A 20,499-nucleotide genomic window follows, 5' to 3' on the forward strand; every position below is an offset into this window, starting at 1 on the left:
AAATGTTCCTGGAAATTATAAACTCAAATGCTATGGAACAACTAGTCACCACTCCCACAAGAAGGGACAACATACTAGACCTGATCATTACCAACATGGGGACTCTATGTTCCACATCAGAAGTATATCCCTCATTGGTAAGATCAGACCATAAATTAATTTCACTGGATGTCCACATCCCGACCCCACCCCCAGCCCAGAAAACCACAGTGAAAAACTTCTCAAAAGTGAACTTCTCACTCCTTAAAACCGAAGTGGAATCCTTCAAGGCCTCATGGCCAGTGGAAACTACGGCCCAGACTGCAGAATCCTATATAAACGCATTCTACGGACATCTCCAGGAATGCATGGATCATGCTTTCCCAAACAAAACCAAGACCCAATCATCCAAAGGCAGGCGTCCAGTCTGGTGGACCCCTGCCATAAATAAACTGTACAACAGAAGGAGGAAGCTACTACATGATAGAGCAAAATCCCTAATAGGGAAGGCATGTCTGATCAGTACTAGCAAAAAATTACGATCCCTCATAAAATCCTCCAAGGCCAGCTTCGAGAGAAAAATTGCACAGGACACCAAAGACAATCATAAGGCTTTTTCAGTTATGTTAGAAACCTGGGATGCAACTCCCAGACTTGTTCTGAGTTGATTCTAAACGACAAAAAATACACTGAACCCACAGACATCGCCAATATCCTGGCAGACAGGTTCAGTGCAAACTCCCCCCCTCCAAAAGAGCAAGTATCTACCCCAGCAGAGGGCTGCCTCCCAAATATCTCAGATGCTCAGGTGAAGGCTGCCCTCTCCAAAGCAAAAAACACTGCTTCCATGGGACCAGATGGCGTCCCAGGTTGCGTCCTACATGGACTCCAAGAGGAACTAATCCCTCAAATAAAACAGCTATACAATCTCAGCCTCACTACAGGATATGTGCCCACAGAATGGCATACACTAACAGTGGTCCCACTCCACAAAGGTGGAGCCTCTACGGACCCTGGAAACTATCGCCCCATAAGTCTGACTAGCTTAGTCTGCAAGGCTATGGAGAGGATCATCATGGAGCTCATAAACAAAGACATTGGGGACCTACAGACACTAGATCCTACCCAGTTCGGCTTTGTCAAGGGCAGATCCTGCCTTTTGAACCTGGGTGACTTCTTCAAAACAGTCACCAAAGCCATAGATGAAGGGAAGGTAGTCCACACAACCTATCTGGACCTTGCAAAGGCATTTGACACAATAGCTCACTTGGGCATCATAGATAAGCTATCCAGCTTAAATATAACCTCCTATGTCACAAGATGGGTGGCAAACTGGCTCAAAGACAGAACCCACAGAGTGAGAGTTGCTGGAGCCATGTCAGACTCGAAACCGGTCACAAATGGCATCCCACAGGGTTCTGTCCTGGGACCACTCTTGTTCGGTATATACTTTTCAAAGGTACAGGCAAATGTGGGAGGAGTATGGCTCACCAAGTTCGCAGACGACTGCAAACTGGGCGCCATAAACAACTCTCCAGCTGACACAAACATCCTTCAAAAAGGTCTCACAGAGACAGATAACTGGTGCCAGTGCCATGGTTTAAAGCTAAATACCAAAAAATGTATAGTCATATCCTTTGGCAAAAACAATGTGCCCACAAATTACCACATAGGCAGAAACCCGTTAAGTACAGAGAAAGTTATTAGGGACCTGGGACCCAAGTTGATAACAATCTCTCCTTTGAAAACCACATTGCCAAAGTGGTTAGAAAGACCTTCTACATAGCCCACCTCATCACGAAGGGTTTCACATCTAGATCAAGAGAGGTAATCGTGCCCCTTTATTCATCCCTCATCAGGCCCATCATAGAATACAATGCCCCTTTTGGGATGTACCTTACCTGACACCTGCAGCAATTAGAAAGACCCCAAAAGTATCTCACCAAGAGGATCAAGGGTCTCAAACAGATGCCATATGCTGCTCAGTTAAAAACTCCAGCTCTACTCAGTTGCATACCGCCTACTTGAGGCGATCTATACCTGACATACAAAGCTATGTCAAATCCAGAATTAATGGACATGCTCCACCTCAGTAAATCTAAATCCCTTAGAGCCACACGCTCGAGGGACTTGAACCTCAGCACAGAAATAAATAGAACTTGCTGGAGGGACAGGTTCATAACCCAGAGGCTCCCTTCGCTCTGGAATAGAATTCCAGTTCATGTGAGGCAGAGCACCTCACTGAATCTCTTCAAGAAGAATCTCAATAGGTGGATGGGGGATCGTAGGTTTGTCCCAGGGATTACTCCCGTGTCACTATTAGACAGAGGCACAGTAAACTAAACCTTAAAAAGGGCACAGTATACTCAAATCAAGGGGTGGCATAAGCCATACAGAATTGGGCTAGGCTTATAATTGCCCCAGGGCAGATAGCCTAGTATGAACCTATGAACCTATGAACCTATAAAAAATCAATCCAGAAATAGTCCAAGTGCAAAACACAGCTTTATTAAATCCACATAAAACAGATAAGCGCTTTCATCCCAGAACACTAGAACTTCATCAGATATAATAAAATTGTAAAGTCCCCCTTATAAAGACATGTGGAAGGCATCATAATCATGAAATGAAAGAAGACACACCCCCTTAAAGACATAACATTCTTCTTCTTTCAGCTTTTCCCGGTTAGGGGTTGCCACAGCGGATCATCTGTCCCCTCATGATTGGCAGTTGAGGTTTTTTTTACAGTGTCGAGTTGCCAGCCCAGCGCCCAACCTTCCACAGAAGGCACACACACACAGACACACACACACACCTAGGGCCAATTTAGAGTGTCCAATCCACCTACTGCATGTCTTTGGGATGTGGGAGGAAACCGGAGCACCTGGAGGAAACCCACGCGACCACAGGGAGGACATGCAGACTCTGCACAGAAGGCACCCCAGCTAAGAATCGAACCGGAGAACATCTTGCTGTGAGGTGGCAACACTAACCGCTGCACCACCATGGCCACCTTAAAGACATAACATTAAAATGCAGTAAAACAGTTGTATGAAATAAATATGTCATATAAAATAGTTTGTTCACTATTAAAACAGAATATACATATGTAAAAATGTATAAATTACAGTATTAAAAAGTGTTTATCAAAAAAATAATAATTTTTAAAACATATAATACCATGTAATTTATCTGTCTAATGCTTTGAGCTTTAAAAGGGAGCTGATTAAAATATTTTCATTTAATCCCCAGTTACCTGCACCAAAGTGTAACTGCCAGTAAAGCTGACTCTTTTCTAAGAGTATGGACCAGGCTCCGCCTCTAATGTCTATCCTTATACTGTCTATTACAAAAAATTAAACATATGTTCTTCATTGTCCAATATGTGTTTGCTCAAAGCATTGGTTAACTTTTTTGTTTTAATCTCATAGATGTGCTCATAAATGAGATTTTTTTAGTTTCCTGTCAGTTTTACCAATATAAAAACAGCAACATTGGTTACAAACAGTACAATAAATCACTCTTTCAGAGTTACAGTTACATCTATGATAAATTTAAAAATGAATATTGTTGATGTTAAAAGTGTCCCCTTCCTTAATGTATTTACAGAAGTGGCACATACCACATTTGTACATATATCCAAGTTTGTGCTTAAGTCCACTTTGTTTTGTTTCAAATGCATTTTTTTAATTTCCTAACCTTCTTATAAACTATGGTTGGAACTATATTAATTAAGGGTCTAATAGTTTTATCTTGTCTTAAGATGGACCAGTTCTTATTAAGTATTTGTTTTATTGTAATGCTGTCGGAAGAAAAGACAGTTATTAAGGAAGTCCTGTAGTCACTATTACCTGAAGTAATGGCTTGAATGATAATGTCATTATCGGTGCTAGGGTTCTGGTGTCCTAAATCGTCTCCTAACAAAGGTAGGTAGAAAGCCCTTTCTCTTTTATTAACAACTTCACGTAAAATCTCCATGACAAAGCTAACAGGATAACCTCTTTTCAGAAACATATATTTAAGTGTATCACATTCAGACAAAAAAAAACCTTCCATAATAGACACCATCCATGCAGCACGTACAAATTGTCCCTTCAATATAGCCTTCTTCTGTTTCAGTGGATGAGAACTTGAATAGTTAAAGAAAGAATTCAAATCCATCTCTTTTCTGAAGATTTTTGATATAAATTTCTTATTTTGATAATCCTTAACAAGGAAAATGTCAAGGAAGAAAATTTCATCTAAATGATGTGTATAAGTAAACTTTAACAATTCTGTGGTGGAATTAATATAAGTAATAAATTCATTAATTAATAACTCAGGTACATCCCATAAAATAAAGATATCCAGATATCGAGTATAGTGTTTAATGTAACCATAGAAACTCGAGGGAAAAAGGAATTTCTTCTCCCACTGTGTCACAACTATATTGGCATACAGACCACCACATTCCAACCTCATAGCTACTCCTTCTTGTTGTAGAAAGATTTCATTGTTAAAAAGAATGAAATTGTTTTTAAGCACAATTTCCATGAGGTGAGTGTAGAGTAATACATCAAAATGACCAACTTTCTATGCATAAAGGAACTCACTGAACATCAAGACCAATACTATGAGGAATAACTGAGTAAAGGTCTTTTATGTCAATAGTCAGAAAGTCAAAAGTGTCTTTGAATGGTATCTTGTTAATAGATTCAAGGAAGCTCCAGGAGTGTTTACAGATAGGAGTTTCATTAAAAACAAAATGTTTTAGTTTATGGTCAAGATGTTTAGCCAAGGGGTGTGTAATGGATCCCTTAGCATCTACTATGGTTGGTTGTGTTAAATTCTTGTGTAACTTAGGTAAGCCAAACATTACTGACACTCTTAGATGAAAAACTGATAGGTAATTCAGAATTTCATTAGAAATAAAACCTTCTATAAAGAGGTCTTGTAGTTCACCCCTTATTTTAGTGTAAGCACCATTCAATTCATTGATGGAAGATTTTGCATAGGCTTTATTGCTTAAAATAAATAGCATCTTATTCTTGTAGTCATCTAAGTTCATTAACAAAACACCACCCCCTTTGTCCGGTTTCATAATCCTAATTCTATCCAACACATCCTTAATTTTATTAATGGTGACAGTCTCCTGTGTGTGAATTTCAGTATTCGTCCTATGCCTAGTAGGGAGGTTACGTATATCTAGTTCACACATTCTCTTAAATAAGGAAATCATAGGATGTAATGGAGGGTTGTAAGTGCTAGAAATGGCAAGGAATGGCAAGGGGGTTAACAAACTGATTAGATAAATAGTTCTGAAACAGAACCTTTAGGTTCAGCTTGCGGGTGTATAATTTTAGATCCATCAAAGTGGTGGCTAAATTACACATGTATTGGGGTACAAAAGTGAAACCCTTTGCAAAAATGTCACAATGTGAAGTGTCCATACAAACATTAGAAAAATTATCAACTTTTAAATCACCTAAAGAATTCATAATGATGTTACAAGGGGGAAGAATATGGTCATGGTAAGTGCCTATAATGTCAAAAAACATCAGTACGTTCAGGGGGATCCACTTCAATTATTTACTGTTGTTGCAATTGTAAAAGGTTCTCCCTCCCCTGTTGGATTGTTCTCCCTCCTCCATTAATTGTTGGGGTGATGAGATGGTGTATACCTGTTGACCCAGTGGTTGTCCTGTGGGGGGACTCTTTTCTTTAGATGCTCGGAGCATCTCAGTGGGGGAAAATCTGCCTGGTCTAAAAAAAACTTCTTCTGAAGTATTGTTAGAGGCTTGAGCTTGAGATTCATTAATGCAGGCCCCATTTTCGGCAGAGAATTTAGTACCTCATTCTTGTGAGGGTGGGGAGTGAGGGTATGCTGCACCCTCACTGTAGCCAGTCTTATCCGTAATTATTTTTTTCACTTTACATGCCTTTATATTGGAACACATTTCATCAATGCTCTTAAAAATGCGAATATGCTCATATTTAAAATCATTATATTGTATATGACTGCAAATGTTATTATCCAAATGACTGACAGTCTCAATTAATTCATTTATCAAAACTTCATTATGTTTGATAATAACATTCATATATTCCATTCCATGCTGGTAAAATAGTGCAGTGAGTTCTTTAGAGAAGAATCTGGCTGTAAACTAGTAGGGTAACGCCACATGCGTAGCCCTTTAATTACAAGCTTTTCTTTTATGCATTCAGTAAAATAAGCATTGTCATATCTGTCAACTGTACAGATTTTCACAGAATGTCCAGATTTTTGCCTTATATTTTTGGTCCGTTTTTCATAAAAATGTGGCTTTCTGGCAAATTAGTGGCAAATCATTAAAGATTGAAGTTAGAAAATAATGACAGACATTTGAGTTTTAGACTTCATATCCTTCAGAAAATTCATAATAATGCAAAACCTGTTACTCTATCAACTTTCTAAGTTTGCAAGACCAATATTTAAAAATTGCACCCTATTTGTACCACTTTTTTTCATGCCTTTGTCCAGATTTCTTACTCTAAGAGGTTGTTCTGATGAAGTCTGTTTTATAAAAGAATGAAAGCACTTAAATGTATTAAATTCTGCCAAATTGATTTTCATTTTTATGGTTTTATCTTTATTGGTTGTGGGTCACATTTTATATTCACCTACCATTATTTTATGTATATGTTTCCCTGTATTTGAATGAATTCCTCCATATGATTAAGTAATCAAGTTTATATTTTTGTATCTTCTGTTTATTAGTATTGCATCACCTCTGTACATGCATTAATAATAACTACATTAGATAGATTTTAAATTACTTCATACATCCTAAATATATCAAAACAACCCAAGCCTTACCTAGTTTGTAGCTTTTGTAAATCCAGTACATGCATCAGGTCACAAACTTGGTAAAAATTATTTTTATAATATATTTTTAAACCTTCTTGCCATATTTTATCAGTGCTAAAGAGAACTGACTGTTTTTCCTTTTTGGAAATGAATTGGAGTTATGCTATACTCATTCTGGGGGAATTTACCCATTTTCCTATCAAACATAGTCACTAATTTCTCTGCAAGCAAAAAAGTCTCATATGTCAATTTGCAAAACGTCTGTGCATGTTAGTGAATTGCTGCTCTAATGTCTTGCACTGCAAATGTCAAATTCTCATTTCACAGGCCCAGAGTTCATTCTTGTTCACATATAAGTCTTTTTTTGTCATAATTCTTGCCACCAGCTTCCAAATTTGAATTGCACTACTTTGTCACTTTTCTGTTATCTTCCTTGCCTTAGTCTCAACTTGCACATCTTCTTACTTTACTTTGGAACAGCACTCATTTCCATTTGCATTATACTTTCTGAGTATCATTGTGCATTCTTTATTGAATCACCCTCACCTTGTTTATCCATTTCTCAGTATCTCCTTTCACTTACTTTAGAAAAATATCCCCTTTCTCATTATTTTGGTCTGCAGTCTAATCGTTCTTATTATCTGCATGATCAGACAATGCAGAACCTCCTTCTCCATTTGGGCAATAATTTTCAAGCAAATCTCCCCAATATATATATGACTTTCTTCTCTTGTCTCACTCTCTGATCATATTTGTACAGTGTTATAGCCCTTCTTTACAATCTTCACTTACTATTATTTTCTCCAGTTTGGCTACAGTTCTGACAGCACCATCCTACACCCTTACCTTGTTTGTCTTTTGAAAAATGTCATGCCAGAAGCCAAGGCTCAGAATGAGTACTGTATTTCCCCCAGTGCCCTGGGCAATTATCTTTAAGTCAGTATGAATACCATTATGGGTATCCTGCAAAATAGGTCATATACTTAATGGGACCAAGTCAGTGTAGTAAAATCTAGTATTTGTTCAAAATATGGTCATTAATGACATGTTCTTTGAGTAAACATATGGTATTTGGAAAATGGAAGAAGGGATTGTTGCTAATTATACTTTATACCATGATGTTTTCCATTAGTATAAAGACAGTGTTTTGTGTTAACGGAGAGTTAAGATTCCGCTGTTTCGGCGTTAAATGAGGAGATGTCCGTTGCTTATTTTAAAATGTCTTCTCATGTTTAAACTCATTTAACATTTTCTTAAATAATGTCATGATATATTAGTAATAACCCAGTGGTGGTGTCCACGGTCATCGGTTTGGGCGCTTTTCGACCAAACCACGACCAACGCCAACCGCATTACCCACACCCAGGCGTGGTATTGCTATTATAATAAAAAAGGTGACTTTTCCATTAGTATAACTCGTTTTTAAAACACTGTTCAATGTTAATGTTTAACATATAATGAAAGCTTTAAACAAATAACGGTCTGTGATGCTTGTATTTTTAAAGTTGTCTCGCTCGCCAAACCACCGGATTTAACATGACAGTGTTTGTTTGTTCGGAGAAAGCAAGATCTCCGTTTCATTTTTTTAAACGCTATGAGTTTAAATATAAGATACAAATAAAAATAAGCAACGGAAATCAACCCTGTGTTTTGTAATTTGTTCTATGTTAAACTCATTTAACATAGCGAGACACACTAAAAAAACGAGATCTTGCTTTCTCAAGGGCAGTAAACAGGATGCCATTATTTAAGAAAAGTAATAGTTTCTTTTCTTAAATAATGTCATGATATAATATAAATAACCCACTTCTGGGTGGGTAATGCTAAATTTACCCTAGCATTACCCACACCCAGGCGTGGGTTATTGCTATAATAAACAATCTGGAAAACAAGCTGTCTCTGGGACAACCCTCTAGCTATTGCTCAGGGGCAGGGAAGTTAAGGTAATTATAGATTAGTTGAGGGACAGAAACAGGTGACATACTTGAATGGAAAGGAAGAATGATTTAGACAGATGAAAGGGAAGAGAAGATTGTGATTACATCATATGTACTTTCTCTTCTAAATGGGAGTGAGAAGAAACATGTAATTGAGAAGAAAACAATACATGGCAAAAAAGTTCTCCAAAGGAGCACAAAGTGAATAAAAACATCACAAAAACAATTAAAGGAAACCATATTTAGTTTAAGCAGGCCCAGGAAATGCAAAAACAGCAGGAAATTTAAAAGCAACAAACAGGACCACAATAACTGTTTAATTTAAGATCGTTTGTTCAACTTTTAATGACATGAACTTCATCAGAGCTAACAAATAGTTAAGACAAACCCTTTAAAATGTATCTATGGAGAAGATGACATGACAAATTTAGTGCTAAAATGACACCCAAAAAAAATATATATATATATGTGTGTGTGTGTGTGTGTGTGTGTGTGTGTGTGTGTGTGTGTGTGTGTGTAAATTCATAAACCACTAAAAATAACGACAACAAAATATGGAAAATACAATGTTAATATCTTAACTCCCTATAATTTTAAAAGACGTGATATCAGTACTCTCATTTAGACCAGACAACTTATTAGCCTATTACAAAATTTGCCAATGAAGTTATGTAACCTCTAAAAAATGGTTAATGTCATGACAGAATGTGCTTAATCTAATAGAATCTACAAAAACAATTCAAATTTCTTAAAATTTTCACAAACCAATGAGTGTTTCACCAAAGCATTTGTTTAGTTCTTGTTTCTAATGGTTAACAGGAGTTCATAAATTCTCTTAGAGAGTTTTCTGTTAGTCTTGCCTACATAGAAACATTCACATTATTCACAGGTTGTTAAATATAGAATACAAGTTAAATTGCATGTAAACCTGTTTTTTGCCAAAATTGCATTTTGTTATGTTTCAAAAGTACATTCGACCCATCATTAATTAACCTACAACATTTACATCCATTGCAATGAAATATACCATTCCTAGTCACAAAAGTATCAGCAGGAATATTTTCAAACAATTTTTTCAAACAAAATTTTTCTTGTAATTAAATCTAGGTTTGGGTCCAAGAACTGAACTCAGATCATTGTTGCCCAAAATGATGTTCCAGTTCCTACTAATTACCTTTCGAATTTTATTAGTATACAAAGAAATAGGAAGAGGAAAGGTTCTTGTCAGAGATAAATCACCCAACTTATCTGGGTTCTTATCATTAATATGTAAACCTGCAAAAAATGGGAGAAAACTTAGTGTCTCTCAGACTCTTTACCTCAGAAATAATTCTGTGCATAAAGACTTGTGATAATATTTCTCTTTAAATAATTGTTTAGGATTATTAATGTCATCCTCAGAAATATTATTGTTACAAACTAAACAACTGAGTCTGATAAACTGTCCCCGAACAATATTATTTTTCAAAACTTCAGAGGCAGACCATCTGAGGATAAATAATCATTTATAAAAGTCACCTTTCTAAAGATGTTACTATGGATATACCTTTCTCAACATCCAATTTAATTTCTAGATCTAAAAATGTCACCAAATTTCCAACACCCCCACTTAGGGAAGGTGAGGAAATTTGTACTGTAATTTAAATCAAAATAAATCCATCAAGCTCATCCAACTCACCCCACCATACAAAAAAACAAATCAATATCTCCCCTATAAAACAAAACTTTACTAAACAATGAATGTGAGCTTAAAAATGTGTATTCCCACCAACTCTTAACAATGTTGGCAGAAAATTGAAAAACACCAAATGGGATCACTATAACTGTTTAAGCTGAGCTTTCATTTCCAATAGACTAATGCAGTGTATGTTTGGCCTTACTTACTTTATGGTTCTAAGTATGCAAACAGGAATTCTGCAACTTCTTAAATTATTGTACTCTATGTTTTTTGGAGTAATTAAAGTGGCAATGCCCTCATCTATAATATATATATATATGTATATATATATATATATATATATATATATATATATATATATATATATATATATATATATATATATATATGTTAACACTGACAAGACTGATTTTTATCATATGCTCTAATGCAATGTGTTGGCTTTGCTTTTATTATGGTTAATTGTACACATGTACTTACACACATACACATATGGTAACATTTACAACGCTGAGACTGAGTCCTGAAATGCAGAGAATGAATGACTGAAAATACATATACTAAGTCTGACATTGCAAGTTTTTTGAATAATCACTTTACTCTGACGTAAGGCATTTTCATTGTTGGCACATATAAGATTAGGAGGTCTGGTTGGTATGTCATGCACATCAAGGGTTCAGGGCAAGGCCCACAACTGAAAAAAGTTAAAGGAGACCAGTGATGTTCAATATTCACTTTTCACCTGTATTTGTAGCCCTTTTTTGCACTGTTTTGAGACTTTTCCACGAGTCATAATATTTTAATACACACACACACACACACACACACACACACACACACACACACACACACACACACTCATATATAATTAGATAGATAAAGATGGAAAGAGATAAATAGATAGATAGATAGATAGATAGATAGATAGATAGATAGATAGATAGATAGATAGTAGATAGATAGCTGTAGTTATGTGAGTGGGGGGTGTGCATGAGGGAGGAAACTCACTCTATTTCAACATCATTTGCTTTTCTGCATCATCACAAGGATATGCAACTACTTACATATGGTACTGGTATGCAGCATGCTGTCATGGACAGTTGCCGATGGCAAACAGCTTTCTATGCTGAGAACATAACTATGGCGACAAACATATGTGAAACAAATATGCATTACTGTCCCCAAAAAGGTGCCCCCAGCAAGCTTTACAGTGAAAATATTACTGTTTTCATTACACTGCTTCCAAAGGAAACCTAACAGATATAGGCAGCATCACAACATATAGGCTGTATCTTCCATACAAAACTGCTCATCAACAACTTTACATTACTAGAACACTATTGCAATGTACATATACAGCAGGGATATTAAAAGTAATATGGATCAAGAGTTGTGATATAGCAGATAACTGGACATAATGTCATAGTAGGTGTGATGCTCCTGCACTGACCCAGTAATCAAGGAGCCTCAATCCTCACCACTAATACTAGTGAGGGATGTGCACATTTGGAGGATGACAAGTATACACACAGTAAAGTACAATTTCCCTTAAGAGCACACAGAGATCACAGTCAGTCTGGGCCTGGTTTTTCCCTCTCTCTCCAGATCCCCAATGAGACTCCCTACTGGCACAGCTATAGGGTTAAGACCTCAGCTGAGTAGTCAAGCTAAAACATCCAGCACCCTCTCTGTCCAGCCAGTGATTTGTGTCCCTGCCCAAGTAGCTGACACACAAACACACACACACACACACACACACACACACACACACACACACACACACACACACACACACACACACACACACACACACACACACACACACACACACACACACACACACACACACACACTTTGAGATTTGGTTTATATAGAAAAACACAGACACTCTTGGGGAAGGCTGGCACAGGTTCACTAGCTGTGCCTTCTTCTGCCCAGACTATATGGTCATACCACCTGTCACCAACCACCCTTATCAACTACTAAAGGCCCATACAAAGAGTGACCAATTCTACTGTGTAATGTTACTTTTATCCAAATGTTGTGTCCATGACTTTATGGCTATTTTAGACTGGCCTGTACAGTGTTACCAAATACATGCAAGTATTCTAAGAGCTTAAATATCTCAAACCAGACACAATTAAAAGGTTTAAATATATTTAATAAGAAATAATAAAAGCACAAAACAATACTCATTAACTCAACACAGTCTCAGCAGTGTTCAGAATCACAAGAAATACTTTAAAACAACATTGCAGGAAGGTCTTACATAAATACAGAAAACATCTAGACTAATCTTGCTATATTCCTATCTATCTCAAAGAGAAATACTATGATCTACGTCTTACTTACAGACTAAGGCAAGTGCTGGTGAGAGGATGTTTACAGGTCCAGAATAAGATACAAAATGCACAGATTTTCTCTGAGAGATAGTTCTTAAATTAATAATGCACGTTATTGCTGGGTCATCTCAGATTACATCATTCTTGTCACCTCTGCCTTAGTTTCCAGGCCAACAGGAACTTAGAATTTAACATTGTCTGTGAAAAATACTTATCTCTCAGATGTACATCTGCTAGGAAGCCACAGAGCAATACAAAAACAATTTACATGTAAAACCTAGTAATTATCTTTGTCTCAAGACAATATAAAGAAACTCTAGCTGTAGACATTTTGTCTCTTAGCTGAGATAAACTAACTTTATAGCATGTTGTAAAACTATTTATTTTCTTAGAGTTTGCAAGTTAACTCTGTATATTCCAGCCTTTGCCATCAACATGTACATTTGCATAGGCATACAGTTTACATGCATTTCTGCTCTTTTCCAGCAGGATGCACTGTGGTTACATTCTTGAAGCTTTGTACAGAACATATAGCTTTTATTACATTTCTAAGGCAAGCATACAAATCATATTACTATTCACAAATGACATAGAATTATTTACAAAATTCTAGCTGGCTGGGCTGGTAGCGTTCACAATAGTGTACACTATCTTCCTATATATAGGTAATAATCCTGTATATGTGCATGTCTCGGAATACTACAGACTTACATGACCCAATGGCCACTGTACTCAGCTTTCCAATACCATACAGCAATAATTGTCTTCATTAGAATGCAATGTTTAAGAATCTTTTCTTTGTAAAATGTGTAGTTTGCCTGAGACTGAAAGCCCACAGTTCCAATATTCACAAACACTTATTTATCCAATAGAATATGTCAAAGTCTGCATATCTTGTAAAGCATATACTGGCAATGACCAAAACCTGGTACTTGTCAGAGCTGTTATGGAGAATAATTGTTGTGCTGTGCCTGCTCAGTCTACTTGAGGGGAGGGATAATGACAATGTGCTAGAATAAGGCAGGAGGTCCTTTTACCCTGATCATGAGAAGGTAATGTCACTTTAGTGGGGAGGGGAGGGATACACATAAACAGAAGCTCATAGCAAATCGCTCAAAAAAAAAGAACTTCTAAATAATGCCAGCACATAGGGGTAAGGCCTCTTAGCATTGCTTCAAACAATCCTTTTGAGCATCAGTGATAACTCCCAGACTTAATCTCTTCCTACACCCAACTTGCTGCACTAGCATAAAAAGGGTTAGTCACCAGAATGATGCTAATAACTGCTATCATGTAGAGAAGGGATTAGAAGACAAGTCCACTGAACCCATGTAATCTCCATGGATTTGTGAAAAAGTGAAAAAAGGGAAATAAACAGTCTTGCAGAGGAATATGCATATAATGCAAGGCTTATCACCAAAGTGAGAGCTGAGTAGTTTTGCAGGCACCTGGACTTTGCAAGTTTGATTAGAATGTTACAGGTAGTTAGAGAGGCATACAATATGACCACGACTGTGCACACATAGAGTTATCATCTGTAGCATGAGCAGTTTGAGTATGTCCATACAGTATTGAAGAGTGTACTAGGTAAAACAATCTATAACAGCAACGTGCAACAGATTGTGAAACTGTAACAGTACACTCACTTTCCACTATTGAACAGTACTAGCAGTTATATTACTTGTTATCACATACTATTGAGATAGAATTTGTGTTTTGGATAAAATATAGTTACATCTGTGGGGAAATAGGCAAATAGCATTCACAGCTGTGGTTAACAGAGAGGATTATGAATGGGTCACTGATGATAACCAGCTTTATCTCAAGAGTGATGCTTGAGAGGTTAATCTTGTTATCCATGTCAGAAAGGTAATAGCACATTCTCTAATTTTATAGAAAGTCATTAGCACATTATTGACATAGACAGCAGACAGAAACAAATCTGTGTTTTGTTTATTCTGCTGCATGGTTTGCTGGTCAGCACTGGCAGATTTATCTTCTTAGCATGATACCCAATCTTACCAAGTCTTGAGTCATAGAAGTGCTTAGCTGATTTCTCTTTCATCAGATTTCAAGAGTGTAATCACCATGCTGCATGCACTACATATTACTTAAGTACCCATGAGTACTTGGGGGTCTCAGTGAACAACATCTCATGAACATAGAGGAATTTCCTGACTTCTCTTAAAGTTAGTACAATTTCCAGAGTCCCACAGTGTGATGCCGGATGTTGAGGCAGAGATGGGCAGCCCTCAGAGAGAATCCACTGTAGATGCCCTAGATTTGTAGTCCAGTTTCAGTGTATTTTGATTGTAATGATGTTAGTTCTTTTAACCCCTTTGATTCTGTACAAATTCATCAAATCTGTCCAAAGTACAGTATACCAGTACATCAAAGATCCAACAAGTATGACCATCTGCACAAGGTATAGCCAGAGAAATTAGATAGTCTTTATTGTGTTTATATTTGCAAGCATATCAGTTGCATGTCGAATTATGATTCTGGGCCATACTTACACTAAATAATTTTTGCCTTAGTGTATTCATGAGAGATTCTATATCATTGTAGAACTGGCCCCTTCTGATACTGGAGGAACTGTAGCCTCTGATAATGATTGTGTTAATGAGCTGGTACAGTCAGGGGGTACAGAATGTGTTGGATATAGGGAATGTAACCACTACATCATCAATCCAGACCATGGGCACAGTATCTTTGCCTCCAGATACTTAGACAACAGAAACATCCATGAGAAAACAGGCTAATAGGGACATTACTAATCAGGTAAGCTTTCTGTCCCAAGGAGACAGATTTCTGAATCTTCCCCAAGTACTCATGGGCAGAGAGGTCCACATGTGAGGGGGGTGGATATTGTCACTTGCTGGATGACATAATTACTTCCTTCCCCCTGAGATTGGTATGCAAGTGGCTGCAACCATAATCTATATGCAGAATCATTGTGGAGGCACAGGCTAGTACCACCACAGCCATTATGGAGATTGTATGGAGATCCAGGGTGTGCATGCTGAACAATGGGAGTGCATATCCTGCATGTGTGATTCCTTGGTTAGGCTGAATAGGCTGATTCACACACTGGGCTATGCAATGTCTAGTTTGCCTCATCTGACAGAGGTGAGTGGCTGCCCTCAGAGTTGGTCATCTACAAATGTTAGCCAAGTGGCTGTGAATGAGAGAAATCCCACTCACACCATGCTAGCACTTACACAGCAACATCTGTTATGGAGATGTCTACTCCCAGAAGAGGCCATCCCCATATTCATGGAAATTGTCATTCTGGCACATCTCCTACAAGATGGCATGAGACCACACAGCACAACAGCATCTAGCCAGAGTCATGATACATTTGGTGCATCTTCTGGGAGTGACAGCTCTCATGGGTGGTGGTGTGCATAGGATGCTATCCCTCTGGTATGCATACCCTGTACCTTTCCATTACACTGAGCTGCAATGCTGCACCAACAACCGATGCTGTGTCCCTGCAGACCCACAGTCACATTAAAGCCCCCAGTATGGTTCACACCTCTACCCACCCCAAACAATCTTGACAGTACATCCCCCATACCAGTATAATCATTTCAAATAAAGCACTTTTTATCTACTCATCTATACTTACACATTTCCCTGTGAAATGCATGCTGTCTTGTACTCAGTTCCCCAGCTGAGGAAATGATGATAAATCTGCGTTGCCCTTTATGCAGTGTTGAATGGGTTGCCTCTGTCTGATGCACAATGTGGCCAGCCTTTGCGCAGCCAGGTGTTGCTATTGCATGCTCCAGTTTTACTGTTGTGTAACTGCTTAAATCTTCCATAGTTATATTGTAAAGCTATGTACAATCCACTGTCTCTTTGCTAGGCCCAGTGCATATTGTGCCCACATCTGTCTGGCACAATAATCCCCTGCTGTTTGCTATTCCTCTGACACTTAATCTGATTCAACCTCAGCTGCCTATTATGCTGGGAACTGCTGGCCCTACAAGAGCCCACCCTGTTGTAACTGTCTCCAAAGTGTGATATTGTATATCATTGCACACATGCTCAGTATTTTTGCACATGTTTCATGGTCATTCTGTAGGACACCACCAAATGCATCCATGCATTGAAAACATGTCCTTAGCAGATGAAGAACACGCTGAATAATGCTTCTGGTTTCCAATAGTGCGCTCTTGTACCCATGGTCTATTCAATTTTGTGGATTTCTATGGATGTCATGACCTAGGGTTCCAGGTCATATCTAATCTCACTAAGATGTCCCAGTGGGAACTCACCCCTCAAAAGATATTGATACAAGTCATAAGTGTGCCACATGTGGAAGGTGCTATAACTGGCTAGTTGGCCAGCAAACACACTGCAGATTGTTCTTCCTGTGCATTGCCAACTACCTGGTATTTGAAGTTGTGATTCACATACTTCCTTCTCAGTTCACTAGGTGGAGGATTCTATTTGAAGAAGGGTTCAGACTATGGCCCTAATACTTCAAAGAAACTGGTTATATCACAGAACTCACACGGGACATTGGATGTCTCCTCTGTGGTATATGGGAACCATATATGTTCTCCCAGATGCTAAAGCATGGCACCCAGGAACTGATGGAGTATTCTCAAGGCTGGGACCTGAGACACCTCCACTGTATTCATAGTAGGTCACTGAAAGGTCCCTGTAGCTAACACATATGAAATCAAATAATCCTTAGCATCCACTGATAGAGGTACCCCATGACTGACTCAGGACACACATGTCTACAGTTTGTTGAATGGTGCCCCTAGCAAGTGCACACATGCTCACCAAACAGTATAGTCCACAAACATCAATGAAAAACAATGCATCTACACACCTGTCATATAACAATAACAATCCAGTTCATAAGCTCACACTTCAAACACATTAGACAAGCTCATATATGCTCAACAAATGGCATACCCTACAAACATCAGTAAAAAACAATGAATATACACACCAGACTCATAAAAATAAGCGCATGTTTGTGTGTTTGTGAGGTGGCCAGTTTTAGCATTGGAAAGCATAGTGCAATAGAGTCTGAGAGCCCCTGCTTTCATGTAATTTTAAACTATTTTATTAAATGATGTAAAAAGTAAACATGTATTCCTTGCTGTAGGTAGCTTTTAAAAATATAATTTTAATTATTCGTGATGGGATTTAAAAACATCATACATAGTGAGTTTATCTGATACAGTGCTAATATATAATGAATTCAGAGGCAGGCAAGCTGTGAGAGAAGAAGGCAAGGTTTAAAGAGACAGCAGAAAGGTTAATAAAGAGATAAAAATGCAGAGGGAATGATAACAAAAGCCAGAATTATCAAACACAGGTTCATCTAAGTTTTGACAAGCAGGAGACCATAGATAACTACACATTGACAGTGGGGTGATAAGCCACCTGCTGTAGATCTATCCCACACCTACTGAAAGTTACAGACAGGTTCGGACTACAAATAAAGAATTTCAAATTACTTTGCTATGTGGCTTGATGTTAGCAAGATACTGTGTCAGATAAAGTGTCCTTTTGGCCCTGGGTAGTTCTTAAACCATGATCCCTCCCCACTCTCCACACTTTTTTGGACCATGCATGAATGCTCATGTTCCTTTGGATTTACATTCTAGATTTAAGGCCATTCAAATCACTGGCATTATGATCGGCCAGTGCTCATACCAGCCATGGCCTTAACAACTGTTGTGTTTCTCACATGAACTAACTAAAGGAAATTAGCAATGCTGAACTTAAGAAAACATTTTAGAATACAATTATTTTATTGTCTGACTGTGGGCCCCACCAGAGATGTTGGCCATAAGTGGTCAACTATTGTAAACTGCCACTGGCAATACTGTAATTACCTTTGTCTATCCTGAACCACTTGTTTGTGTCAGATGTCTGATTGGGATAAAAGAACTGTAAAGCATTCCAACTTGCTTTTAACAAATGTACAGTAGTCCTAAGCAGTCACAGTAGTGCTTGCTCAACTTGATCATGGCAGCAAAAGTAAGCCATTCTCTTCCATAGGAAACACCTGCACCAAGAAATTATTGCCCCATTGTTGACTGTGTATACTTCAGAAGTCTGATTGTGGTAAATATAAATAAGTAATACTAGACAGAATAATGTATTTCAAATTTGTTTTATACAGACTCATAATAGTTCAAGTACTCCAAATTATAACACACAAATGCACTCTATTTGTGAAATTCAGACTGTTTACAATAAACAAAACAGTTACTTTCATCCACACAGCAGCCCTGATCATCAGAAATAGCTACTTTGTTTTGCACACCTCATCTGATTGTGATAAAAATAATACCTCTCAAAGCAATTAATCAAAAAATCAAGAAAATGTCAAAAGGTAATGATGGACAAAGGCCAGAATCAGAGACTAATTTATATGTTGCCATATGTAGACACACACACACACACACACACACACACACACACACATATATCTATATATATATATATATATATATATATATATATATATATATATATATATATATATATATATATATATATATAGTAAAAAATATGGGAAAAGGCAACCAAAACATCACTACCAAACTGCAAAGCACAACTGTGTAGTAACAAAATGAAACAGTTGTGACCATCATGGCAAATTTCACAAACATAAAATCCTTTAATGAACTCTGTCAATAAAAGCAAAAAAAAAAACCAAAACATAAAACCCCTAATATCACTAAAGTCAATAAAGAGAATAATTAATATTGGATTGGCATTATACCATTAAATCACATCTACCAAATATTGCATTGCCGATGTTCATAAAGAGTGATATATACAGATATAAATGCATAATTCACAATAAAAAATAAAAATAATGATAAGAATCACTGGAATTGTGCTAACCTCAACAGAACACAATGTACCAGGTCACCTAATCAAAACAATGGAAATGGTATAGGCATCCAATCATAGGTTTAAACAAGCTTTCCATAAAACCCAATTAAATAATTCAACACAAGATACTATCCAATCAGTAAATGTCCAGTCCAGTTTCTGCAGCATAACTTGGCTACCAATCAGTTGATGTTATTAACTCATACTATCCAGTCAGTAATTATCCAATACAATTTTAGCAGCACAACATGGCTACAAATCAGATAATATAGTTAGCTTATAGTAATTAATCAAAGAAAATAATTTTTTCATCCTATTTGACACTATTTTCATGAAAGAATTAGCATACAGACCTAAAGACTTATGTGCCTAAAGGGCAACAGTTTAATCTGTCCCACATATCTCCCATTTGACATAGTGCCTACTCCTCACAGAATGGGAGAGGGCAACATCAGATAACAAACACACAATATCTAAGAACAAAGAGCTGTGCCTATAAAAATGCTTATCACGTTAGCATCTCACTGTCAAGAATTTCTCACACTTGAAAATTACCACCCAGTATAAATATACTGATCAATGGAACTTGAATCAAAGTTATATTCACCACAACGAAGCACATTATCCAGATCATCCAATCAAAATAATAGGAATAATATTAATGTCCAACCACAAGTTAAAATAATCTTCCAGTCCAAAGGTTCATTATAAACTACCTATGAATCAATGACTATCCAATCAAATTTCATCTGCATAACACAGCTGTCATTCAAATGATGCAATTTACTCATAGTGCCCAATCAAAGTGAAGTGATCTTCTGTTGTAGTTTCTCATATTTTAATTCTGGTTTTAAGGAA

Source organism: Protopterus annectens, chromosome 1.part0 (genome assembly GCF_019279795.1).
Source record: "Protopterus annectens isolate FY-2018-M chromosome 1.part0, PAN1.0, whole genome shotgun sequence".
In the NCBI taxonomy this organism is placed as follows: domain Eukaryota; kingdom Metazoa; phylum Chordata; order Ceratodontiformes; family Protopteridae; genus Protopterus; species Protopterus annectens.